General features: G+C 46.7%; 1 long non-coding RNA gene across 2 annotated transcripts in view; it reads right to left on the reverse strand.

The window, feature by feature from the left end:
* The window catches only part of Morrbid (myeloid RNA regulator of BCL2L11 induced cell death), a 130,689-nt gene that overhangs the window by 29,812 nt on the left and 73,957 nt on the right, over positions 1-26,920 (reverse strand). For both annotated transcript variants that reach the window (NR_028589.1, NR_028590.1), the window contains exon 2: positions 2,371-2,575. This is a non-coding gene — a long non-coding RNA (myeloid RNA regulator of BCL2L11 induced cell death). The remainder of the gene's footprint in view (positions 1-2,370; positions 2,576-26,920) is intronic.

The raw sequence follows: 26,920 nt of genomic DNA on the forward strand, positions 1-26,920 counted from the left end.
AGGGGCTTTTTCTCCAGACCTAACAAAATCTTTTCAATTTCTCACTAAGGAATCTGTCTTAATTCTGCCTACCATCCCCCACTGTTCCTAATCCCCAGTTCTCTCTCCCTGGTGCCTTTGTGAAGTCAGCTATCTACAACCAGTCGCCTCCAGCAAGAGCAAGCTCCCCTCTCCCAGGAATTTAGAATTCATCTACCAGACCATTAAGTGCTCAGTGCTCAGTGCTTGGTGCTCCGCCTTCCTTCCCTTTACTGTGCTAGGACAGGTAAGGCAATGCCTAACTGAAGGAGAGCTGGAAAGGGCAACTCCAGAGAGTTCTCAGAGAGCCGGATCTCTGACTATAGGCAGGGGAAAGGGTTCAGTAAGATCAAGAAGGATGCTGTGTTGGTGAGAATACAATGCTAGTGCCAGAAACCCTGAGGTTTGTGTCTTTAGAGGCAACAAGGCTGTGCAACCATTCTCCAGGTGGGCGGGAGAGTCTGGAGGGCATGAGAATCTCAAGGAAGTACTGTGTTTCTTTACCATCCTTGTTCTCTAAGGAGACCCTGAACACCTAGGCCTGCGTGAGCCTTCCTTTATTATTACTTTTTTAAATATTATATGACCATTTTTTGTAATATTTTTTAATTAGGTATTTTCTTCATTTACATTTCCAATGCTATCCCAAAAGTCCCTCATACCCTCCCCCCCACTCCCCTACCCACCCACTTCCACTTTTTGGCCCTGGTGTTCCCCTGTACTGAGGCATATAAAGTTTGCAAGACCAATGGGCCTCTCTTTCCAATGATGGCCGACTAGGCTATCTTCTGATACATATGCAGCTAGAGACACGAGCTCTGGGGAGTACTGGTTAGTTCATATTGTTGTTCCACCTATAGGGTTGCAGACCCCTTTAGCTCCTTGGGTACTTTCTCTAGCTCCTCAGTTTGGGGCCCTGTGATCCATCCAATAGCTGACTGTGAGCATCCATTTCTGTGTTTGCTAGGCCTCGGCATAGCCTCACAAGAGACAGCTATATCTGGGTCCTTTCAGCAAAATCTTGCTAGTGTATGCAATGGTGTCAGTGTTTGGAGGCTGATTATGGAATGGATCCCCGGGTATGGCAGTCTCTAGATGGTCCATCCTTTCGTCTCAGCCCCAAACTTTGTCTCTGTAACTCCTTCCATGGGTGTTTTATTCCCAATTCTAAGAAGGGGCAAAGTGTCCACATTTTGGTCTTCGTTCTTCTTGAGTTTCATGTGTTTGCAGATTGTATCTTGTATCTTGGGTATTCTAAGTTTCTGGGCTAATATCCACTTATCAGTGAGTACATATCATGTGAGTTCTTTTGTGATTGGGTTACCTCACTCAGGATGATGACCTCTTATTACTTTTAAGCGAGGTATCAGTTCACAAACAGAGGCATCAACCTAGAAGCCAGGTGTAAGCCGGGGGCTCCATTGCATCCGAGTATTTTCAGCCTTGGCTGGCTGGGATTCTAGCTAATGGACCAGGATACAGGCTGATGGTGACCTCAGCCAGCACATGGGTCTACCTGATCTGGTTAAACTCCACAATGGGCTAAAGACACCTAGTTCAGCTACCTAGAAAAGGCCAGTTTGAGAGAGAGAGAGAGAGAGAGAGAGAGAGAGAGAGAGAGAGAGAGAGAGAGAGAGGAAAAGGACTCACCTGGGGAGGAGTGTTACTAAAGATTCACAAATGGAACAATTTTCTAATAACAAAATAAACATTATTAAATTGTCCTTGCAAGGTGGCAAATTGGTGAAGAGATTTTTGTTATCCTTTTCAATGAAACTTGGCTGGGGCGTGCATTAGATTGCACTCCCTAAAGAATGTATTATTTGTTTCTGTGCCCTGCCTCCCTGCCTGGCTGGCTTTCCCTTCAGACCTGCAGGTGTTAGCACCCTCTCCCTGGGGCTGGGCAAAGGCTGCCTTGGGGTTCATCCTCAGCTCTGTCTCCTCTACTTGGGGTCCAGAATAAGAGAAGCAGGCTCTCATTCCCACGCCCCATGTTGGGACTCATCTGTACTGTGGGACAAAAATTGGTACTGACTTGCCTGGGAATTCCCTTCTGTGGATCCTGTTCCTGAAGGATGAGAGAGGTGGGGGGTCCCTTTCTATCTAGCCTCTCACTTTGCTTGGTTATGAACTTAAAGATAATTTCATGTTTGTGAGCTGTGTTTCATTAAGTTTTTAGTTTTCAAAGTTGGTATGGGGACGTAACATGTAAAAGTGATCATTTATTTGGGGGATGTGGGTCGAGGTGTTTACTGAATTATTCTGTTTTCTTCCATCGTGAACATCTCCTGTTCCAACCAAAGAAAAGGCCCATATGAAACCTGGTCCCTCCCCACGAATAGGAGTGGCTACCTTCTTGTGTCTCCTGCTTCTTCTGCTGTAGAAGTCAACCAGAACTTGGTATGTGGGTGTGGGTGTCCTCCCCTCTTTGTCCAGAGCAGCTGCTGTTCTCTGGTCCTCTGGTTTGCTTTGGTAGTCTTCTGGATAAAGGCAGATGAGTTCAGAATGACGTCATTTCCAAGGTTTGACTCGATCCCTGCCCCCGCAAGAATCCCACCTGCACCAAACAGAAAGGAACACCTGTAAGAAGAGAGGCCGCTCGCTGCTGTCATCACTAGAAGTGAACCCGGTGTAACAGAATCCAAACTATCTCAGGTTCAACAGGAACGCATCACCAGAGAAAACCCATAGTGACGTTGGTTGCCGCTCTTCACTTAAAAACAACCAAGCTAAATTAAGTAACAATAACAACAACAACAAGTTGTTTCCCACACCACTTGCCCAGTTTCTACCTCCAGTGTTCAGTCTGAAACAATTTCCACGCTTGAGTTATTAACTTATGAAAATCGGCACAAGAGGTGGAGGCAGTGCGCACAGCTCCCCGGCTGCGTTATTACTCATTGCTATGGCTCAGTGGGTTCCAGCACAAAGGCGTGTTATTCTGCCTGCCTCTCTCTCAGTTTTGAACAAAACGCAGCTCACTAATGGGTTCTGCCTCATATACCTTTCTGTAATCATTATGCTGCCATTCTCTGTAATTTATCCTGTTTTTCACGAAGAGCGTGTGTATTAGTCAGGCGTGCACATGTCCTGTAAGTCCCCTTTCATTTGTGGCTAAAAAGAAAGGTCACCAAGCTGCCAATCACTTGGAGTAAAGCACCCATAATGCACCCATTATGCACTGATCCCGGCAATATTTGGAAATAGTAAGGGATGGCTATGAAAGACTCCAAAAGCCGAGAGAATGGGGACATCGGTGTGAATGGTGAAGGGGATCTGAAAACAGTCAAGAGAAGATGGACCGAGGGGGAGTTTTCTGCCCATCCCAGCAGGATCCCAGTCTGGAGATCACAATAAAACACACACACACACACACACACACACACAGAGCAATCAGCGACACCTGCTTACAGGCTGAGTGGTTTCAAGTACTTCTTCCGAACTCCTTTACTGCCAGCTACAGCCTGTATTTTAGCAATTTCTAACTTGTGCTCCGAAGCGCTACTTCAGGGTGGGGGAAATGGCTCAGTAGATAAAATCCTTGCTACTAAAGCTTGAGAACCTGAGTTCAGATCTCTAATCCCTACACAAAGAGCCAGGTGTGGCAATAGAAGGAATCTGATGCTGAATTCTGGCCCTTTTAGATGTAAGGGTAAGCACACACAGGTATACATGTAGCATGTATGTGCACATGCATGCACTCACAAATATTTTTTGGAAAGAAAGAAGAGCTATCCTATACAAACTTGAGCCAAGTGTGTTCTGGAACTAAGTGGTATCATGGTTCTGGAAACTTCAGAATTGCTTGCAGAAATCAAGACCTATCAATGTTCTAGTGGGGCGGGGGGGGGGGGGCGGGGCGGGGGGAGGCAACAAGAGGGAAGGGGTGGGCTCGGACAAGCTAAAATTGCCAGTGAAGAGAACAACTAGGTAAAAGAACTTGAGACATAGGGAAAGGTGGGACACAATTAAGATTTAAAAAAAAAAATAAAAAAACAAGTCTGAATTGCTCTCACTGGCTACTAAGCAGGTCCCATGGGGCTGAACACCTTGCAAACAAGGTGCCCCTAAAACAACTAAAGAGGAGCCCAGGAGCCACCCTCCATCAGGTAGCAGAATTCTCTACCAGATTCTTTCTCTGTAGCCACTGACTCTTGTAGATGAGCAAGGGAGCAAGCCAGCAAGTGTGTTTCTTTCATCTTGCTGAAAGTGCTAATGAATGCTTTGGTTTTGTTCTTTCCTCCTCATTAAGACAAATGAGCTCCCTTCTGCCCCCAGGAAGCTGCTCTAACCCCCTAAAGCAGCCACTCTCCTTCCTGCTTAGCAAGCTCACACCTCTCTAAGGGACCCTGTCCTGTCAGGTGGCCTAAGGGCCTACCTCGCCTGGTTTAGACTCAGCCTCAGGGCCTCTCCATACTGCTCGCTGCTCTTGGAGCCCATTGCCTACCACCTCGAGGGTCCAGAGGCACGTTTGAGGTTATATCAACCCTGGAGGTCCCGGCAGAGCCACAGGCACATTACATTTTCATGTTACTGTGTCTTGAAGAGGCTGCCAGGTTCGACAGGATTTAGGAAGACTTTACCCCCCCACCCCAAAGGTAGTTAGAGGCTGTGCAGCCCAGTCTTGGTCACCTTATTTTTGAGTCAAAATCTCTCACTGGCCTGGAAGCCTCAAGGGGAGCTACAGGGATCAGCCTGCCTTGGTCTCCCCAGAGTCTAGCCTTTCTCTCTGTGGGTGCTTAGGAGACAAACATTTTATCAATTGGGCTATCGCCCCAATCCTTTGCTCCCCTTTTAACAGTATGAAACGAAGCAGAGCGGTGTGTGCAGACCCACGCTGCCGGGGACGTGGGTGGACCAAGGTGGGAAGCAGGATTCCTTCGCTCCGCTTGCCCACCGTGATTGGATCCCTACCCTAGACCCCCTTCCCTGCTTCCCAAGGCTAGCACCAAGCTGACAAGAGGACAACTTGAACTCTGCTTTACCCAGAGACAACTGGAGGTAGAAAGAAGGGCCTTCCTGAAGCTGCAAGAGAATGAGAGGCCTCTAGGACACAGCTCTGAGTCACAGTGAGCAGTGAGGATACCACCACAGATGGCCCCATATGGTTGCAATGTGTAGGAGGCTGCCAAACTCTCAGGGGAGAAGTGAGAGGCCCACCTGAGGACTGTTCTTGGGGAGTCGAATCTGAGCAATCATAACCCGACTTTGCTCACCCCACCTGAGTTGGGGCCAGCCTGAGCAACAGGCCACACCTCACTAGGTGTCTGCCTATCTCTGTATCCCCCCACATCCTTCCCTAAGTGACACGATGTTGATGTAATCAGCCTGGCAGGATCCAGAGTTACCTAGGAGACAGGCCTCTGGGTAATGCCTGTGAGGGATTCTGGGTAATGCCTGTAGGTTAATGGAGGCGGGGAAACTTCCCTTAATTGAAGGTAGCACCTCGCTGTGGGCTTAAATCTAATGAAATGACAAGCTGGCACCAGCAGTCATCTCCCTCTGCTTCCTGACTGAGTGTGACACGTGACCTATCTCTTCCCGCCCCTTCAGCCCCCTCTTCCCACACCAACGTGGATCACGAGCCAAAAATAAGCCCATGTTCCCTTAACTGCTTCTTGTCACGTATTTGGCCACAGCAACAACAAAAGTCACTAATGCTGTTGGCTACATTGATGAGTTCCAGTCTTTATCTCCTTCACCCTGTTAACCATTTTAGGAACACATCTCTGTAGCATTAACTACCTCCCCACTGTTGTGTAACATACTCTCCAGGCCACTTGCAACATTGTGACTCTACAGCCCATGAGCAATCGCTGTCCACTTCCCTCCCCTCAGCCCCTGACAGCTTCCATTCGGCATCTCTCTAAAGTTAACTGCTCTTAGCACTTCATGGAAGTAGAATCAGACAGAATGCCCTTCCACATGTGGCTAATTTTCATTAACTACATCTGGACTCCACCAAACCCCATGCTGCCTGGCGGTCCTGGGAGGTGAAGAGCTTTCTCAAGCCTCAGATCAGAGGATTTGTAGTTCTCAAGGAAAGGTTCCCGCGTGTGCAGGGGAGAACCGGAGTAGCTGGCTCACTGTGTGTGCCCCCGACCCCAACATTGTCCATCAAACACACCCTCTGTGCTCACAGCCTCAGGAGCCAGATTGCTGTTTGGAAGCCATTGACAAACCCAAGCTGCCCAGAACCCAGAAGTACGTGATACCCACTTCAACGGGGGTTATGTATTTTAATTCTTTCCCCCTTCAAGGAAGGGGAGAGAACTGAAGCTGTTGATGGAAACCCCACTTAAATGGATCAGCACTGGGGAGCCATGTGCACATCTGTTCTTAACAGGTCTCAGCTGAAAATATACCTAGATCTGTTTATGTGGAACCAGCTAAACATGATAAGATTACAACTTGCAGGGTAAGGATGGAGTTAGGAGTCAGGGGGTGGGGCGGGAGGAAAAACCCATCCACACTCAGTCTGTGTGTTTGCGCCTCACACTTAACCACAGATGTGTTGACTGGGCCGGATTTGCTGTGAATTTTAAAAGCCAAAATGGTTCAAGATTAGTTACAGACAAACTCAAGACCTTCCCACAGCTTTTCTGCAGTTCAGCCTCTCGACTTACTTCCCCCCCCCCCCCCGCCCCCATGAGCCCAGGAGGAGACTACAGTTGGGATGTCTCTTGAATTTTGAGTTCTGGCCCATGAGAAAGACAGTATGCTAGCTACTCACACAGAGAGGACACAGAACACCTTAAGCAAACAACTCAAAAGTAGCGGGGGTGGGGGAATGACGGTTTCCTTTGGGTCAGGTTACAGCTCATAGTTGACATGTTCTATTGGTTGTAAGCCTGTGGCAAGATCACTGTAGTGGGAGCAGGGGCTTGGTTTCCTTCACTTCCCACTAATGACATCAAGTTCTATACCCATCAGAATCACACTCATGGATTAAATCATAACCCTCAATCAACCAATAACTTCTCAATGATTGGATCTACCAGCTGAGGCCTAAAATTTCAACCCAGAAGTCTTGCAGAGACCTTTTTTATATCCAAATCATTACGAACACCAATCCCCCACCCCACCCCTCACCCCCACCCCCGCCTCCTGCTGCCCCAGGAAGGGTTGGCATGGGTTGAGGCATGTGTCTTTTTGCAGGCTCTGTGCTCTCTCAGGGTCTTTTGGCTTTGGACCTACAGCTACAATCTGAAGCTACACTGTTAACTCCAGCACAGAGCTGAGCAAGCAGTCTGGATGGTGGCTTAGAGCCCTGGTCCTCGAGCAAATGGCTAATAATGGCTTCAGCAGACTAACACTGGGAGGAAGTAGACCCTGTGGTCTACTTTTCTGAGTTTTGCTGAGATAGAAATCACTGGATTTTTACATGATGACTCCAGTATTGAAGGCAAATGAAAACCACAGCCCTGCTGTGGCTTTGGAGCCTCTCGTGGGTCTGTAGGTGTCTCCACAAGTGGGAGGAAGAGGCCTCATTGGCTTTGCCTGCTCCAGGCTCTGCGCAGCAGGATTCCCGTCCCCCAGTATAGGAAGACCCCATCTTAGGTGAAAGGTGTCACAGTTTAGTACCCTTCTCCACTTTCCCTCTGAACGCCATCATACTCCATATCTTCACTCCATGGTTTGAAACTTGCACTCATCTGGAGACATCCATCCATAATGGAGCTCTACAAATTGATATCAGTCTATAAAACGCACCACAGGATACAGAATAATGGTCACATAGCCTCAGAAACAATCAGCTGAAACTGACATCTGAAAGCACACATCCTCCTGCATCCCCCCACCTCGGGGGGGGGGGGGGAGGGGAGCTGTGATTGGTAAGGGCTTCATTCCCAATGGGCCTCACGCTGCGAGCACTTACCTAGTTTAGTTCATCAAAAATCACTTCTTTTAATAAGCAGTCCACAGGAAAACAATTATGGATGGCAGTTTCATTACACAGGAAGTTCTAGAACAAAGAACTCATCACCCACAATTCTGTGACCTATTAGATGATACAGAATTTTAATTAAAAAACATTAACATGTTAAATTGATGGCAAGGAAGGTCCTTACCACTTCAAGGTGTTAGAAAGAAACCAGGAAGGCAAAATATGGCTGGTAGGCTATCTGAATGAACTGTGCAGTGTGCCTTAAGATTTGTCATCTGTGGCTTTGTGTCTGAGGCTTTCTGCTATGTTTGTTTTTTAAGACAAGTTCTTACTGTAAGGCCCTGACTAGCCTCAGATTGATGGCAATCATTCTGTCTTTACCTCCAGATGCTGGGATTGCAGGTACACATACCGTGTGTGCACACTTTAGTTTTGGCAGAGCAGAATCTAAGCTGCGCACATCCATCGGAGGGAGGGTAGTGAGATTCGGGAAGGGAGCTTTCTTTCTCTCTGAGTAACTCCAAAGCACATCCTGAAAGAGGACCCACAGTTAAAATCCCCTCACCTCCCCAAGTGGCTACTGCCCCAAGTAGTGCAAGAAAAGCCCTTGATAGGAAGCTTTTGGTTTGATTGTCGTTTTCTGAGCAAGAAACTTGGTGTTATTTCCAGGCAATTAACTTAAGAAAGCCTTCTTCATTGGGACAGATGAATGGAAACACAGTCTTCTGAAATCACTGGCTAAACAGTCTAATGGCAGGCAACGTGGTTCAAGCCAAACTCACTAAGTCTAAGAGCATTGGCTTCTGAACTGATACATTAATGAATAGGAACACCCAGGTGCTCTAAGCCAGTTCCCACACTAGCTTCAGGAAAGATCTAGAGCTGATGGGCATCCCATACCCTCTCTAGACAAGCTCCTAGGTCATGCTGTGTCAGAGCATACCCAAAGTTCTGTAAAAGAGTACACACTTTGCCCCAACCACAGGGCACTGAGCTGTGACCTCTGGGGAAGACACTGGCTTGTGTCCAAGAAGGAAGTAGCTGCCTGAGTCTTGAGAGTCCATAAGAACCAGTTTTACACCTGGAGCTGAGAATATACTCCAGGGTGCTCAGTGAGGCTGGCCTCTTGTAATGAAGGACTTGGGTCTTGGGATGCAGATTGTCAATCCCACTGCATGGGAAGGAGGCAACTGCTTTTGTCCTGAGTGGGCTGGGCTGGTGCAGGGGCAGCCGTAGAGTTAACCACAGGCTAGAGGAAAGCTTCCACTTCTTCCAAGGAAGAGAGCAGCTTCAGACTTGCACAATGCTGAGGCCAGACTGGGCCAGTGTACGGCAGTGAGCCACAACTGGGATCCTGGGAAGATCCTGGAGTGATAATCCAGAACATAGAGTGAGTTCAGGCCTCAGAACACAAATTATAAAGCAGCTGGGTCAAATGACAATTGCTTATAACCTCAGTACTGGGGAGGGAGAGATGGGTGGGTCCCAGGGGCTCATTGGCCAACCAACCTAGCCCACTTGTCCAATGAGAGCACTTGGCTCAAAAACAAAACAGAAAACAAAAACAAGCCAAACAAACCACGGTGAGTGCCTAAGGACGGATGCCGGAGGCTGTTCTCTGGCTTCCATGTACACACAGACACAGACACCTACACATGTACAGACACACACATGTGATGCCTTCACAATCACTGCTGGGTCCCCTCTGCTGGACAGCTGACGAGGGATGTAGCTGGTACCTTTCCAAAAGTCCAGGCTTGACTGCATCATATTCTAGTTCATATGTATCCCTGATTGTGCCTCGAGGTACCAGTCCGGTGGACCACTCCCTTGTTACCATTCCCATATCTTCCTCATTGTGTCAAGGTCAGTGGATAAGCCATGTAGGCCCCTGGCCCACAACAGGTACCTAGGCAGCATAGGTTTGGGTTACTCTTTCTGGGCAAACATGGCCAACTCCACTGAGGGACAGTTATGCACTGAACGTCCAGGACCTTGAAAAATACCATGGTGGTTACAAAAAGAAAATGACAGAGGGCCACCACAGGGACATCCACGGTAGCCCTGAGGTGAAGCAGGTGAGCCACATTGGAACACTGACCCTTCTTCAACCAACTTGACAGCAGGTAGCAGGGGCCCCAGAAGGAGTCAAGTGTGGGTCCTCATGGAGTGATGTTTAGGGAAGCTGGCTCTTGCCTAGGCGCTTTCCCCACTGGCTGGAAGGGCTTCTTGAAGGAGAAGAGATGCCAAGGCTGGGTAAAAATGAACAGCAGGCTCATGGGGCAGGGTTCACTGTGCCCTACTTGGACTGGGGCACATGACTAGTTTTCTCTGAGCCAGCACATTTTCCATTCTAAAAATAGCTCGCAATGACCCAAGACATCTTCCCCTCCCGATAGGGCCCGTGGTTCTGTGGTGGTGTTGTTATTATTGTTTTCCCAGAATGTTTGTGATTTCTGGAAGCAGTGAGCATTGAAACCATTATGCTGTCAGTGCGTTATCTGACTGTCCCCCAGATACAACACCTTGAGGACCAATATTCGGCCCTTCGTGGAGGGAAGAGACAGCCCTGGGAGGTAAGGGGAGCCCTCCCCTTACCAACCCTCTTTAGTCAGCCTGTCTTCTCCCTCCATCATGAAAAGCAGGGGGTGCTGCTTAAGTAGAAAGGAGGAGCAGACAGCACCCCCATCCCCACCTCCATGTTAACAGCAGGGCACACCCATGAACCCCAAGGCTGTTGGCCTCTGCCAAAGCCTGACCTAGCCACAGCTGGAGGAGCTTTTAATTGAACATTGGATTTCTGTCTGCCCTGGCAACCTTCCCACATCGATGTTGGGATATTTCTGGGACGTTTAGGACACAAGCCTTTTAAAGAGGAGGTACCCAACACTAGTCAGGTGACTCCTAGGAGCCGAGTCTTTCAACTGCGGGTTTCCAAGCATGGGGCTATTTTTACATATCTGAGTGAAGGCCTATTAATTGCTGCACAAGCACTTCTAGGGAAGTTCATGTTTCCTGGAGGCCAACTGTTAACTCAAGCAATGCCAAGGCTTCTCAACGGGGCGCTGGGAGTGGGGGTTGGGAAACTTTGTGGTTTGCTAAGGAGAGACTGAAAAAAAAAAAAAAACCCACTCACTTTCCCTAAAGGGTTAATGGCTGCAGACAAGACAGCCATATTAAGTTATACCCGGCCAAGGGTGAGCAGTGGGTGAGCAACGCAGGCAAGCAAAAGAAAAAAAAAATGTAGAAAGGGGAAGATAGGAAAAAAAAAACCGCAAGCATATACACCCTCTCCCACATCTCCCAGCCCACCCCCACCCTCCGGCAGAACATTATATGTACAGGCCACAGATTGGAGTGAAGTTAAATTTGGCTCACAGGAATACAGGAAAGAAAGAAAACAGATCAAGTTACACAGAATCCTATTCAGATTTGGGCTTGGGCCTCAGCACACAATGCCTAGCTAAAGAGAACAAGGCCACGGTGTGTTGTGGAAAGCTCCACGCCCACGAGCTCTCCTTTCCCTGTAGTCATCTGCTGGCCCAGCCCTGGGCTGCAGGCTAATTCCCTGCTCTGCAGGTGGAGACGGGATAAAACAAACCAAAATGGTGTAATGGACTGCAGGAAACCCTTCTTTCAGAACTTGATCAGCCTCCAGAAAGGAAACACGCATGGACTTTTCTCCCGACAGCAATCTGTTTTCTTAGGGTGCAGCGAGCAAGAGGCCTGGTGGCCAGGGTAAATAAAACAGCCAGTGGCAGGACTTTTGGCAGGCTGGGTTGCACAGGAAATTTGAAAAGACCGCTTCCTACACTCTGATTCCAATCAAAAGTGAGCTGTCAATCTTGCAGGACGGAGGCACTTGAAAAGCACAAGCCAGGAAAGAGACGCTGCGGGGTGGAAACCCGAGTGGCAGGTGTGTGCCTGGAACCCTCTCCGGCTCCCTCGGGCTGGGTCACCTGGCTCGAACCCAGTCCCAGAAGCCGGATTCTCCAAGTCTTCCAACTGGAGCCAAACAGGACTGCTGGATCGAAACTCTAGGTGGATTTTGGCTTCTCCTTTGAGCAGCTGGGCAGGCTAAGTGGCCCCTGCATGTAAAGCCAGCTATGAGATGGTCAGGTATGTGTTAAACAGGAGAGATTAGACCCTGTCCCTTGAGCAGACAGAGAGGAGAGAGGAGAGAGTCCCGCCAGTGCTCCCCGGGGAAAGTCTCACAATGACCTAAGAATCACCCCCCCCATACTGCTGCGGAGTAGGGTCTTTACAAAGCTATCCTATCCTATACTATTTGAGTTTCTCCTGACTCTAGGTGGGCTGGGCAGGGAGAACACAGACCTCATTGTACAGTGAAGAAGGAAGATGCCTAGCAAGGTTTCTCTTTGCCTCAGAGAATATGGCCTACCATCTGAACAGACATATGCCAGGCCAGGCTGGGTGGTCCAGGATCCTCAGACCTGGGTGTACGTGACAGTCACCAGCCTTCATCATCTGGTGTCACCTACTCTCCTTAAGAGCGTTGCCCTAGGGGCTAGAGGAAGGACTTAGCAGTCAAGAACACTGGATGATCCAGAAGACCCAGGTTCAATTCCCAGCATCCACGTGGCTCCTCATGACTTTGGGAATTCCAGTTCCAGAGGAGCCAATGGCATTTTCTGGCCTCTGCAGGCACCAGAGATGCATGTGGTACCCAGACATACATGCAGGCAAGATATGCACACACATAAAACATTTTAAATTAAAAACCCAGTAAAGACTCCTCTCAGCTGGAGCTCAGTAGTGGAGTGGGCACCTAGTGTCCTTAGTTCTCAGTGGGCTCTGCCGTGATGGGAGCCCAGCCAGCCTCTGGCTCAGAGCGACCCAAGGCCGAGTCAAGGAGAGACCCCATGCAAGTCATCCCTTTCACCTGTGGGTCTGTAGCTCCTCAAACCTAAGTGGAAAGAAAAAGTCACTGTGGGAAGTGTGTTCCCCAGTATTCTGCTTTGCCTTCCACTGCCCTGATAAAACAGTTTGGACAGGAAAGAGTTTGTTTGGCTTATAGTTTATAGTCCATCATTAAGGGAAGCCAAGGCAGGAACCTAGAGAGAAAACTGAGAGGACTCTGTGTGTGTGTGTGTCTGTGTGTGTGTGTGTGTCTGTGTGTGTGTGCAAGCACACTCAGGGAATGCTACTTGAATAGCCCAGGACCACTGGCTTAGTCATCGTATCACCCACAATAGGCTGGGCCCTCTGTGGCATCCATGATCAATCAAGAAAGTTCTCCACAGACACACTCCACAAGCCAATCTGTTAATGGAGGCAGTCTCTCTATTGATTTCCCTTCTTTCCAGAAATGTCTAGGTTTGTGTCACGTTGATGAAAACTAGGACATCTACCAGACCCATCCATTCACGTCTAACCTCTAGTATCTCAGAACATACCTTTCCCAGGATGAATCGGGATGCTATGCATATAATTAGTTGAGATGAGGTCACTAGAGTGGGCTGGAATCCAAAATTCAGTACAGTTCTTATTCGAAGGGGAAATGTGGACACCAAGGCATATAGAGGGGTGCATTTGTATAACAGTGAAGATACACATCGATCCGATGGTGCTGCTGTGAGCCAAGAAAGCTAACAGTTGCCAGCAAGCATTAGCAGTACGAGCAAATTCACATTCACTCCCACAGAAGGCTGGTCCGTGCCAGTCTTGGATTTCGTCCTGTGAGTCCTGGTGTGTGGTTCTCTTCATGTCAAGCCTCTGTACATCGCATGCTAAGAGGCCAGGCTGGAAAGTGCTCAGCCTGGGGTAAGTGCTCCTCCAAAGCCAGCATCCAGGCCCTGTCAACGCTCTGAAGAGATTTTTCTCTGTTGCCTGAAGGAGGAGTGAGCCTGTGCTGCTATGAAGGGTCTCTCTGCTCCTTCGGGAGAGAAGGAGAGAAAGTGTGGTCTTTCGCTTTTATGTTTTGTCTCTGTTTCTCAACAGAATTCCTCCGAAGAGGCTCAGAAGTGAGAGCAACCCGCACTTCCTCTTTCGGGCAGCGATGGGCTCCCACGTGAATTATGGTGGAGAGGAATACCTTTGTCCTCAGCGACTGAAGACCTGGCCTCTTGATAACTTCCCCTTTATCCTAGTGGCTTTTCTAGAGAAACCTGATAACTTCTTCGCATGACTACAGGAGAAGCCACAGTCTGCTTGAAGGAGAAGCTCTCCTAGGCAGGAATGAAACTACAGGATGCAGCCATAGGCAGACTCATGGGGGCAGGGGACAGAGAAAACCCTGACAATATTCACACTCATAATGGGAGGGCCCTCCCACTTGGTGGGAATGCCTCCACACGCACCCACAGCAGCAGCCCGTGCAGTGTTGCTTGGACCTCAACTTTCCAGGGTAGCGAGGGACTCCACGACTGTTCTTCAAAGCCCCATGACACACACCATCCTCTTGGCTCTGGGAAATCTTTACAATATGTCATCTGCCTTAGAACTCTGCCGCATTTCCAGATCCGGTGAGAGGAGCTGCACACAGGAGGTCCTGGGACTTCACTCCGTTGGACCATCAATGAGATGGTGCTCATATACCTGACGTGGAATGCCAGTCTTTCTTCTTTTGCTGTACCCCAATCTGCCTCTTGTTCTGTAGCCTCCTCCTAAACACCTTCTCTTTTTTCCTTATCTTCACCCCTAAGTCTTTATTATTTACACACTCCAGAGTTATTTTTCCTCACTAAGCATTACTTAATATATCAATTTAGGAAATATTTTTTTCTTCCAAGGAAACACTTGCCCATCCTTGTTTATTGCTGCTATATTCACAGCAGCAAGGGGATGGACCCAGCCTAGATATCCATCAGTGGGTGAATGGACCCTTTAAATGTGGCACTTATTATACACAGTAGGATACTTTCAGCAGTGAAGAAAAAATTAAATCTACAGGAAAATGGATGGATCTTAAAAGTATAACACCAAGTAAGGTGACCTAAAGTCAGAAAGACAAAAACCACATGTTCTCTCTTGTATGTGGATCCTAGTCTACACTGCATACTTGTATGTATGTAAACAGGTATAAATGTGCATAATGTAAAAGTCTAGGAGGCCAAGAGAGGGTAGTATTAGCTGATAGGGAAGGATAGGTGTCTTAGTCAGGGTTTCTATTCCTGCACAAGCATCATGACCAAGAAGCAAGTTGGGGAGGAAAGGGTTTATTCAGCTTACATTTTCCACATTGCTGTTCATCACCAAAGGATGTCAGGACTGGAACTCAAGCAGGTCAGAAATCAGGAACTGAAGCAGAAGCCATGGAGGGATGTTCCTTACTGGCTTGCTTCCCCTGGCTTGCTTCCCCTGGCTTGCTCAGCCTGCTCTCTTATAGAACCCAAGACTACCAGCCCAGAGATGGTCCCACCCACAAGGGGCCTTTCCCCCTTGATCACTAATTGAGAAAATGCCTTACAGCTGGATCTCATGGAGGCATTTCCTCAACTGAAGCTCCTTGCTCTGTGATAACTCCAGCTGTGTCAAGTTGACACAAACTAGCCAGTACAATAGGGGATGCTGGATCTGTCTTTTTTTTTTTTTTTAAATCAATTTTACACAAGCTAAAGTGATCTGAGAGGAGAGGCCTTATCTGGGAAAATGCCTCCATCAGGTCAGTGTGCCAGCAAACCTGTGGGGCATTTTCTTGATGGATGATCAATGTGAGAGATCTAGCACCCTGTGAGTGGTGCCAACCCTGGGGAGGAGGTCCTGGGTTTTAAAAGAAAACAAACTGAGCAAGGCAGTAAGCAGCACTCCTCTGTGGCATCTGCCTCAGCCCCTGCCTCCAGGTTCCTGCCTTGAGTTCCTGCCCTGACTTCCCTATGAAGAGCCTGAGAGCTGTAAACCAAAATAAACCCTTTCCTCCCCAAGTTGTTTTTGGTTGTGGTGTTTTATTACAGTAATACAAACCTTCAGTGAGACAGGGAGCCTGGGGCAAAAGGGAACATGAGACATGAAAGGGGGAAAATATCTGGGGAGGAGCTGTTAGGGGGGCAGGGATAGATGAAGGATGAGAAAGATGATGAAAGGTAAACATAGAAACACAGCTTGTGATGATGTCATAATGGTATCGAACACAGTCATGGCTAATATGTGTACATATATATTATATATTCAGAGAGAGAAAGAAAGAATATAAATTATGCTTCTGGCCATCCTTTTCCTCTGTGGTAGTGACTGGCCTTCTGTCCCTCCTTCTCCTCTGTGGTTAGTGACTGGCATGCAGGAGACACTTGAGAAGTATTTGCTGAGGGGCAATGTCACCTGAACCTCTTATGTTCAGGTTCTCTTGTCCTCTTGTCATCTCCATTTTAACCACTTGGTCAGCCCATCTACAGATGTTACTATCTCTTAACTTAGTCCCAATCTGGACACCTAGTCTCCTGTTTACGAGACAAAGCACTCACAGACTGTGGGTGTGAGTGTGTGTGTGTGTGTGTGTGTGTGTGTGAGAGAGAGAGAGAGAGAGAGGGAGAGAGAGAGAGAGAGAAGCTGTAATGTGTATTGTGCTATATGCACATATATGTGTGATTGTGCATGCACTGACACACGTGGGTAGAGGCCAGAGGAGGACATCAGGGGTCCTGTCCTATTAACTTGCCCTCTTAGTCCCTTGATACATGGTCTCTCCTGTATCATTTGGAGCTGGGAGATTAGTTTTTAATGTATTTGGTCCATATTTTCTTTTTCTTTTGTTTTGTTTTTTGTTTGTTTGGCTTTTTTGAGGCAGAATTTCTCTGTGCATTTCTGGCTGTTCTGGAACTCAGAGAGCTGCTTGCCTCTGTCTCCTAAATGCTGGGATTAAAGGCGGTGGTCTTAGTCATTTTTCAACATTTCTTTGATAAGAGGCCCCATGACTCTTCAGGCTCTCAGAGCTGGTGAAGAGGCAGAAGGAAGCCTAGAAGACAGATTTTCTGGTCTATCCTGTAGATGAATACGTCAGCTATACAGAGTGTATATTCCGGGTACACAGTTGTTCTGGAAGGCTCCTTCTCTTGGTTTCTGAACATTTCAGTTTAACATTTACATGCTCTCAAGAGAGTCCAGGCATCTGCCTTCAGCCTCCAGAGATAATCCTGGTGGTAAGCTGGGCGTTCCTCCCCAACACAACAGGTCGAGTGACAGGAATGCACACTGCTTCAGGTGCTGTCTCACAAATCCACATCTCAACCAGCCATAGTGACTTCCACGGAGAGTGCTATGCAAACCTCAGAGGTAGATCTGTTTCCAACCCCCGAAGAAGCTTAAAGCAGCGCAGTCTTCCTGGCACAGACGCCAGCCTCCTTGTTCTCAAGTTCAACACATGTTTTACATCAAGAGGAGGGCTGTGGTCGGGGTAGGGGAGCTGAAGGGAGATTCAAAGGTTCTTCGGTTCTCATAGGTCTCAGCCTCTTCAAAGCTTCATCCCACTCAGCACGAGGGCTTCTGCCCACACTCGGGTGCTGTGGTACATGCTTGGAGACGCGCCTGTGGGCCAGAGAGCAGATAGCAGGCATGGACTGCAATCTCCCTGCAAAGGTTCTCCCTGAAAAACGGACATTTCCCTTGGGAGTGTCCTGAGCTCCCTAAGCTGAGTGGCCAAGACCCTGACTGCTCACAAGGCCATGCTGAACAGTGGGGATGGTGCAAATGAGCTCAAGCTAGCCTATTGGGCAGTTTCTACTAGGGATCTTTGCAGGTGTCAAGGTCGACAGGTGATGGGGATGTCTAACTGTTTGTGAAATGGAAGGCGATATATTACCAGGCTTCAGAGAAATGCAGAGGAAGACAGCTGGAAAGTGACAAGGTCCTGGGCATTTGTATGATGCTCTTTCCGAAATAAAGGAGTAGAGGGCGAAGAGAGGAGGGAAGAAAGACACAGAACAGGAGAAAGATCGGAGGGGGGTACCTTTATTTACCTCCTTTTTTAAAACTAAACTTCTTATTTCCAAAGTTTTCATTTTCCAGAAAAGTTGACAATTAGTGCAGGGAGTCTTCCTATACCTCACACTCGGTCCCTTGACTAGGTCTACTTGTCACCGTGAATCATAACGTAAACCAACCGAACTCTACAGTTTATCAAATCTCCACAGTATTTCACCTGAATACTTGGTATTGCAGCTACATTTAGTTATCATATCTGACCGATTCCTCTTGGCCATGACAATTTCTCAAACTTATGTTTTTGCAGCTTGTGGCCATTTTGAGAACTGTTAGGTGGAATTTCTGTTGGTTTGGGTTTGTTGTTGTTGTTATTTTGCTTATTATCACAGTTGAGTGATAAAACCTCAGAAGAGAGGTGACATCTTCACACACACACACACACACACACACACACGAATACCTGTTATCGTGACATCTCGCTTGACCATCTGACTAGGATGGTGTTTGTGGTACCTCTCCACTGTGAGATGCCTCCCACTCTTTGGAAGGAAGTCATCAAGCCCAGCCACACTTGAAGAGTGGGGAGCTGTATTCCACCTATGAGGGTGGACTGTCTGCACACTATTTGAAATTCTGTTGCACTTTTCTATTTTCCTCAATTTGTTCTCTCAGTCTTGCCCTTACAAATCCCTCCCCTCAGCCCAGTTGAGTACCACCCTACCCTGGGACATCTAGTCCCCGCAGGACTAAACATCTCCTCTTCCACTGAGGTCCAACCAGGCAGTCCATGTAGGGGAAGGGGGTCCAATGGCATGTGACAGAGTAAGAGACAACTCCAATTGTTAGGGGGTCCACATAAAGATCAAGTTCACATCTGCTACAAATGGGGGGTGGGCTAGGTCAAGCTCCAGCATGCTCTTTGGTTGGTGGTTCAGTCTTTGTGAGCCCCTATGGGCCCAGGTTGACGAGGTCTACATGTCACCATTAATTACAACATAAATCAACTGAACTCTACAGTTTATCAAATTTCCACAGTATTTCACCTGAATACTTGATACCAAATCTACATTTAGTTATCTCATAGGTCTTCAAGTCTCTGTAGGTCTTCTTGTGGTGTCCTTGAGCCCCCAGCTCCCTCAATTCTACCCCCTATTTGTCTGTAAGACCACCCAAACTCTGCCTGATGTTTGCCTATGGATCTCTGCACTTTCCCCCTTCACTTCTGGCTGAAGCCTCTTGGGAGACAGTTATGCTAGGTTCCTGTCTGTAATTCTATCAGAGAACTCCTACAGCTGATGAGCACCTTTAGCAAAGTGGCTGGATACAAAATCAACTAAAAAAAAAATCAGTAGCTCTCCTTTACACACATGATATATGGGCTGAGAAAGAAATTGAGGAAACAACACTCTCTACAATAACCACAAATAATATAAAATGTCTTGGTGTGACTCTAACAAACCAAGTGAAAGATCTATATGACAAGAACTTCAATTTTCCAAAGAAAGAAATTGAGGAAGATATCAGAAGATGGAAATATCTCCCCTGCTCATGGATTGGCAGGATTAACATAGTAAAAATGGCCATCTTACCAAAATCAATCTACACATTCAATGCAATTCCCATCAACATTCCAACACCATTCTTTACAGACCTTGAAAAAGCAATTCTCAACTTCCTATGGAAAAACAAAAAACCCAGGATAGCTAAAAAAATTCCTGTACAATAAAAGAACTTCTGGAGGTATAGCCATCCCTGATCTCAGGCTGTACTACAGAGCAATAGTGATAAATACTCAGGGTAATAGTGTAGAAATAGATTAGTTGATCAATGGAATCAAATTGAAGACAGAGAAATAAACCCACACATCTATGGACACTTGATATTTGACACAGAAGCCAAAACCCATACAATGGAAAAATGAAAACATCTTTAACAAATGGTGCTGGTCTAACTGGATGTCTGCATGTAGAAAACAATGCAAATAGATACACATCTATCACCCTGCACAAAACTCCAATCCAAGTGGATCAAAGACCTCACCATAAAACCAGATGCACTAAATCTAATAGTCAAGAAAGTGGGGAAAGCCTTGGACACATGGGCACAGGAGACAAATCCAATTACAGAACACCAGTTGCTCAGGCTCTAAGATCAACAATTAATAAATGAGACCTCATGAAACTGAAAAGCCTTTTGCAAGGCTAAGGACATCAGCAGCAGGACAAAACTGCAGCATACAGAATAGAAAAGATCTTCACCAATGCTGCATCTGACAGAGGACTAATATCCAAAATATATAAAGAACTCAAGAAATTAGACAACAACAAACCAAATAACCCAATTTTTAAAATGGGGTACAGAGCTAAACAGAGAATTCTCAACAGAGGAATCTCGAATGGTCAAGAAGCACTTAAAGAAATGTTCAGATTCAATTCCTAGCACCCACATTGCAATTTATGGCCAGCTGTAACTCCAGTTCCTGGAGATCTGACGCCCTCTCCTGGACTCTGAGAGCACTGCATGCATGTGGTGTACAGAAGTACATGTAGGCAAATTGCCCCTACACATACAATGAAAACTAAAACAAACAAACAAAAAATCTGGAATAGAGGTGTGCTTTTTGTTGTTGTGATAAGATTTTTCACCCCCACCTTAGATGGCAGAATAGGAAAATATATGTGCCTACATGAGTTATCTGAATATTTTGTGCGTAACCATCTGTAGCTGTAGTAAGCTAAAGTTGATTCCACACTGGTCTCTCTAACACTAAGGGATTACCATGAGAACAATCGCAGTCTTTTCCTTGTCTGTAATTCTCATTCTGTTAAAAACCTGACTGTCCCCCCCGCCCCCCCACTATCCAGTCACTTCACTGTTAGGAATATGGAAGTCATAGTTTTAGAATGCACACTCTTAAAGAAAGCAATTATTTTCAAGTGTATTTAAAAATGTTATGTGTGCGAGGGAATAACACTTCTGAAAGTCATGTTGGGCTCTGATCACCATTGTGCGGGCTGAGGAAGGTGGAGGTGCCATGTAACTGCCATGTTTACAGGCAAGGCCTTTAGGACGAGGAAAGGTCACCAGAGTAGGTGTCATTGAATCCTGGTTGGCTTCATGACAGAGACCAGAAAACACACCCACACACACCCACACACATACACACACATGTGCGCATGCGTTCACTCCATATCTCTTACTATGTGTTCCTCTGCACCACTTTGGAACTCTGCAAACAAGAAGGCTATAACTTGTGATGGCCACTTGACATGGAACCATTACTAGAAGCCATAACAAATGGCCCATGTTATGAGCAACTGGCCCCAGGGAGCATGCTGGCATCTTGAAATCCCATGCAGCCAGGATGGGTGTAGACCCCAGACAATAGTTTCTCCGTGTAAGATGGCTGATCTTCACTGGAAACTTGGTGGGGTTTAGCATTACCATAGAAGCAAGCCCCTTGGCATGTTTGTTGGGGATTTTCTAGATCAAGTTAGTTGTGGGCTGGAGAGATGGCTCAGTGGTTAAGAGCACTTTTGTTCTTACAGAGGACCTGGGTTCAATTCCCAGCATCCTTCTGGTAGCTTACAATCAGGGGAACCAATGCTCTCTTCTGAGCTCAGTGGGCACCAAGCATGCACAGGGTGCACAGACAAACAAAATATTCATACACATAAAAATTAAATGACTCTAAGAACAACAAGAAGGGATTTGTCTTGACTGAGACGAGCTGAGAAAAGTCTTCCTAAATGTGGGTGGCTCCAATCCCTGGGCTGGAGTCCTGGAAAGACTACAAAGGAAAAGTGAGCTGAGCCCTAGCAACACACAAGCACTCTGTGCCTGAGTGCTGACCAACTGCGGCTAGCTGCCCTACACCCCTATCACGGAGCCTTCCCTGGCAAGAAGTACTTGGAGCCTTTCTTAAATTGGACACCAGGATAAACCCCTCTTCCCTTCTCTTCCTTCTTCTAATAATAATGAGAAAGGTAAGTCACATCTAGTGCCAGGCTGGGCAGCAGGTGTCCAAGCTGGGCCTGTCTTCCCCATACATGCAAAGCCATGTTTCTAGATTGTGCAGGACTAAGAGCCGGTGATAGCCCAGCTTACTCTGGGGCAGGATTTCTAAGCTCACATGCTTCCTGCCATCCTTCCACTCCTCCACTCTTGGTTCCCCCAGCTGAATCCTCACACCATTCACCAATGTCTGCCACTCAGCTGCTGAGTCCCTGCCAAGACTGAAGGGGCGCCACCCCTCAACATACTGAAGGGGAATTCCAACCAACATGCATATATCCACAGGGGTTCTTCTGTCAGGGAAGCCCAGGAGAGAAATAACTAGTCCATTAACGATTTCATTTTTGTTGGAGTTGATCCATGTCTCTATATTGTCATAGAAATCCAATAGGAAACTTCCATTTTAAAAGATAGCAGATGTATAATTAAAAAGAAATAAAGGCAGCTCAGTGGAGGCTGAACTAACAGACTGGGAGACCCAGAGTAGACAGAGAGACTTGAACTACCAAGGAGCAAACACTGCCACCCAGAAAATGTGTCCCAGAGAGATGATCCTGGCTGCCATGTGTGAGAAGAGACTCGGCATTCCTGTCTGAAGATAAAGACAGATAGTTGGGGACCTATGGGACACAATGGAGGGTCTTGACTGTGCAAGGCTGCATGTGTGGGTGTCAGCTGGTAGGAGCCCCGATCTGGAGAAGAACTGTTGCTTAAAGTGTTAGAAGCTGGAAGTAGGTCCCCAGGGTAAGAGAGTCTTGGCTACTTTGGGTCCCTACAGGTCTGCAGCTCTGGGAAAAGGGGACTCTGCAGTATCATCACCTGGAGTGTAGTGTGCAGCAATCAGAGGGGAGAGAACTTTCAACTCTTTCTTGGAGCTTAGGCCCTCAGCCAATCAGAACGCTCAACCTTGGGGTCTGGGTTGGCTTTTTATTGGGCTCGTTCCTTCTGATCACAAACATGATGGATGTTTATTGCATGAATTTTGGAAGCAGAGAAAAGCAAATGAGGAATTAAAATGGACCCGCGTCATCCTTCCACCTAACTAGACTCATTTATCAGTCAGACATTTTTATTTCCCAGCCTTTGGAAAACTATAGACTGTAAAAAAAGAGAAGGGGAGAAAGCATTTGGATATTAGGAATCCGGGCACGGTGAGGGGCGAGCCACCACCCACACAGACCGTGAGCACACTGCACAGACGGAACGTGATCCTGCCACCAGAATCCTTCCACAGCTCTGAGGAGAAACCGAGGTTGGAAGATGGCTGTGGAGAGGTCAGAAACAGGGGTGAGGCGCTCAGAGTTTTACAACCAAACAGAAGTGAGTAGCGAGAAGCTTGAGCCTCCAGCCTACAGGAACTGCACGCAAAGCTCACGGATGAGTGAACATTTCCATCCTCCTTTCCAAGTTCAACACCACGGTGACAGTTCCTGGCTCTGGTGGGCACTCTTTTGCTGATCTGAACTATAGCGGTCACGCCTGAATCCACGTTTCTGGAGACAGGGACACTAACAGGCAAAGTCCTCGTCACAGCTTTACTGGCAGTGTTGAGAGTAGGCACTGTGGCCCCCAGTGACCACCTTTCTGTCATTTTATTTTCTCCATGTGTGTGGATTCATACCTGTGACTGTGAGCACGACCATACTATAGTGTATCTATGGAGGTCAGGGGACAACCTCAGGTGCTGGTCCTTGCTGGTCAGGAGACAACCTCAAGTGCTGGTCCTTGCAGATCAGGGGACAGCCTCAGGTGCTGGTCCTTATAAGTCAGGGGACAGCCTCAGGTGCTGGTCCTTATAAGTCAGGGGACAGCCTCAGGAGCTGGTCTTCGCCTTCCACATTGATGCCTTTTGTTACTATAATTTTGCTTGATTCATTGCACTTTTTTTTTTTTTTTTTTTGGTTTTTTGAGACAGGGTTTCTCTGTGTAGCCCAGGCTGGCCTTGAACTCAGAGATCCGCCTGCCTCTGCCTCCCAAGTGCTGGGATCAAAGGCATGTGCCACCATGCCCGGCGCTCATTGTACATTTCTATTTCCAAAGAAATGCCTACATCCACTACCTCTGACCAACACAGCCTTGGCTAGCACACACCTTCACTTATCTTGCTGGGGTCACACCCATGAATGTCTAGGTGGGCATGTTGGAGCACAAATATTTACCAGACTGGTTTGGGTCCCTGCATTGTCTTTCATTTGACAAAAATGTCCACGTAGATATTCTTTCATTGTCAGCAACAATGGTTTACATGTTCGTGGTGTCCTCTTTGTGTCTTCACATGCAGGAAAAACTGGCTAAGAATTTTATATACAACAGCTAAGGCCCTAACACTTGTATTTAACAGATGAGGAAGATGGATCCCAGAGCTTAAGCAAGGTACTGCAGGTTACACAGCTTGTGTGTGTGTTGGAGTTGGGACTGAAGCAGACTCAGTCAGTGTGGAAGCTGAAGCTGTAGCAATTCTTATGGACAAGGGCAGACCTGATGATGAAATCCAGATGAGCTGGCTTCAGAGTCTGCATAGTTTCTACCTCTAGTCTACTGGTAAAAAGCATTTGGATCTGCAAATCACTTTATTTGAAGAGCTCAAATGGCAGAGAAAATATAATCCACATCCTCAGACCTGAATGAACAAGTATGACGATTCATTTCAGTTGTCAACTGGACACATTTTAGGCTTCCCTGGGAAGAGAGTCCTTAAGGGATTGTTAGATCAGGTTGGCCTGTGGATGTGAGTGGGGAATTGTCTTGGTTGTGAAATGAGGTGGGAAGCCCTCCCTGAATGTGGGCAGCATGCTTTTACCTGCTGGGAAGAACACTGGGCACAGCAGCCAGCAGAAAGGCCCAATGTGCACCTTCATGTCTCTTTGTTCTTCGGTGAGATGTGACTAGCTGTCTTGATTCCTTCCACCTAGACCCTCCATCAACAACGACATGGAATTACAAAGCCAAAGAAACACCTTCCTCCCCTAAATTGATTTTGGCCAGGATATTTTATCACAGAAACACAAAACAAGACAAAACAAAACAAAAACATCTCAGCCAATGAAAGAGCATTTGAAGTAGACTGATTTTTTAAAAAAGCTCTTTCTCTCCCTCCTCCCTGATCCCTCTGTATGTGTGCATGATGAGAGAGAGAGAGAGAGAGTCGGAAGAAGCCATTGGATCTTATTGGAACTGGGGTTACAGGTGGTTGTGGGCCAGCACATGTAGATGTTGGAACCAAACCCAAGTCCCCTGGAAGAGCAGCAGTCATTGCTCTTAACTGCCAAGTTGTCTCTCCAGCCCCACATCACTATTTTCTTTCCTCCCTGAGACACGGTGAACTTCAGAATCACTCCGTCCCTGACAGAAGGTGCAGCTGAGTGTAGAACACAGACTGCTGTATGTTTTGTTCTCTGCATTCACAGCACAAGTGACTCACTGTGACTCTGAGCAGCTCTTTCGTCTCCTGGGGCTTCTGACAGTTCAAGGACAGAGGCAAGGAAGAAGCCTTAGTATCTAGAGATTTTTCTCATTTGCTGTCCACAGTGTCCAGGACCCCACAAAGCACTCATCAGAGTGACTGTCTTGGGAAGACCTCAGTATCCTAACACCAATACCCTCACTTATCAGCAAGAATGAAGTTTGCAAGTTTGGGTTGATCAAAAATGAACTTAACTTTCAAGGAGGGCTCCTGATGAACAGGAGAACATCAGCATCTTCATGAAAAAAAAACAAAACAAACAAACAAACAAAAAAACCACAAGACCAATCCTAAGTAATGGTATCCAAGGCTTATGCTATGGGAACTGTATTGTATATTTGTACAAAGTACTAAAACTTCTGAAGACCACCCTTCCACCACAAATTGCCTTTATACAGCTTTTGAGTGCCCAGGTGCCTTTAAACAACTGGGAAGTGGCAGGCCTGGTAGTCTCTGTTTCTGGCTTCCTACAACATTGTCCTGAGAAATTCCAGCTACTAACAGCAAAGGCTTTAAAGAACCCTAGGCTGCTATTACAGAGGATGTTATTCAAAATAATTTTTTTGTGGAGGCTGATTTTGAAAAAATATTGTTCAAAACCTTACAGTGGGTTCAGAAGAGGTAGGTAGTTCTGGTGCTGGTGGGGTTGGACAGTTGCTAGTGTCAAATCCTCTACAGGAGGTTATAAACTCTGAACAAAATGTGAGAAAAAGAAAATATATATCTGGAAGTTGGGATTGGCTTTTGGAAGGAGGAACTTCATTGAGTAAGACCAGGCCTATACTGTCTTCCCAGAGCCCCTCCAGGCTGTTGGCAGAAAATTGCCATGAGGTGACAGGGGACAGAACATGGACATCCATGGTGATCAGAAATGGGGGCGGGGGCAGGGTGCTAGAAGTGCTTAAATGTTTTAAATGTGAGTTGATATTCATCTCTCACCCACCAATTAGGAGACAGAATTTAGAGTTTGAATCCTGCCAACTTTTCCAAAAGAACCTTTGAAATGCCCTGGGCAAGTCATAAAATCCTAGGCATGTTATACTGAGGACCAAGAGACCATGTTCCAGGGATTAATTTTTTCTCTCAGTTTAAGGAGAAATGTTGAGCAAGGCTACATTAAAGACTGCAAAGCCAGACTTCTACATCTTCAAGATGATATCCACAAGTAACCACCCAATGATGTCAAAGAAAAACAGGATCCAGAATCTCTGCCACCATCAGCACGAGGAACAGCATCAAGAAGAAATTTTAAATGGGTGAGAAAAAGGTTTTAAAGTGATTTGTATTTAAGGGGAGAACACAATGACACAAAAGTCAAAGTATATCCTATGTTGTAATAACTAGTTAAGAGCTTTTGTTTTCCCTTGGTGCTTAGGTTTAAGTCCAGGGTCTGGCACATGCTAAACTACTCTAGCACTGAGCTAATTGCTCAGCACCATAAAAACTTAACAATTGCATGTTTAAAGGACATAAGTGAAAACATAGCTATAATGAGTGATCAGATGGAGAATTGGAGACAACAATGGATATATATGAATGTATATGTATGTAGTATATATGCATATATACAATATATACATTCATTCATATCCATTTATATAATATTTATACACATATATACTATATATTTTTTATTTTAAGGTTATCAGACAAAACAATGG

The sequence above is a fragment of the Mus musculus genome, chromosome 2 (genome assembly GCF_000001635.26).
Source record: "Mus musculus strain C57BL/6J chromosome 2, GRCm38.p6 C57BL/6J".
Taxonomy (NCBI): Eukaryota; Metazoa; Chordata; class Mammalia; order Rodentia; family Muridae; genus Mus; species Mus musculus.